Raw genomic sequence first — 1,144 nt, 5'->3', positions numbered from 1 at the left:
AAATCTTCTTCAACCCTTCTAACAAAAGTTTCTAAAACGAACACTCTTTATGGTTAATGATTCTCTCTAAACAACCAATATAAAGGTATAAGCTATATATATAAAATGATACATACATCTTTCTAACAACAACAAACTAACCAACTTGACCAATAATACTTTCAAAAGATAGAAAGAAAGTGAGAGAAAAATTTGATTTATGATTGCTAAAAAATGTGCACACATTATTGTTTAAACTTTTTGTACAATCACATGCCATATTTTGATACCCTATTGAATTTATTCGTGTTGAAAACCAAAAGAAGTGGAGCACTTTCATTGAAGTTTCAATAATAATTTAAAGATGGCCAAGTAATATGCTTCCAAGATCCATACTTATTCAAGATACTAACAACAAAAATAGAGAGATTAAGGGAGAAATAAAAAAGGATGATACATACATGTGAATATAGTGACTGCCAATGCCACCAACGATATATCAGTTGCACCAAGTTGCTTCCGACACCTTGATGTTCAAATTCACGCACACAAACTACTTCGATCCACGCCTAATAGGTGGGACGCCAACAACTCACGACGCTTGTTTCTGATTTCATCTCCAACTAGCGCCATTTAACGCCGTCCATGATATAGCTTCCGCTTCCGACACCTTGATAAGAGAATCCATGCAAATCACCTTCTCCGATCAATGTCTAACAGATGCCGCGTCAATAACCTACAACGATTTTCTCGAATTTCATCTCCGCAGACAATCGCCGGCCACAAAAGGAGGTCAAGAGCCTTTAACATCGACCACTTAATCAACCTCACTACATCACCTTTCGATTAAGTCCCTTGTTTAAAGTTAAAATTCTAACTGTATCTTTCAAATTTCTTTTTTTTAAACAGATATTTCAATTTCATGATTTTTCACTCCATCAATATTTTCAACTATTATTATTTTTACTGTAGTTAGTAAATTCCCTTGATCATAATACTGAACAACTACTAATTTTCATTACATGTGTCCACAAAAAATACAACACACATCATATGGTCATTTTAGTCACTTTAATTTTTTGGCCACTACAAAAATACCCTTATTATTATACGTTGTTACATATACTTATATATTTATATAATTAAATATATTAATGCTAATATA

The sequence above is a fragment of the Arachis duranensis genome, chromosome 10 (genome assembly GCF_000817695.3).
Source record: "Arachis duranensis cultivar V14167 chromosome 10, aradu.V14167.gnm2.J7QH, whole genome shotgun sequence".
NCBI classification, from domain to species: domain Eukaryota; kingdom Viridiplantae; phylum Streptophyta; class Magnoliopsida; order Fabales; family Fabaceae; genus Arachis; species Arachis duranensis.
Note: the sequence above shows the minus strand (reverse complement) of the source record.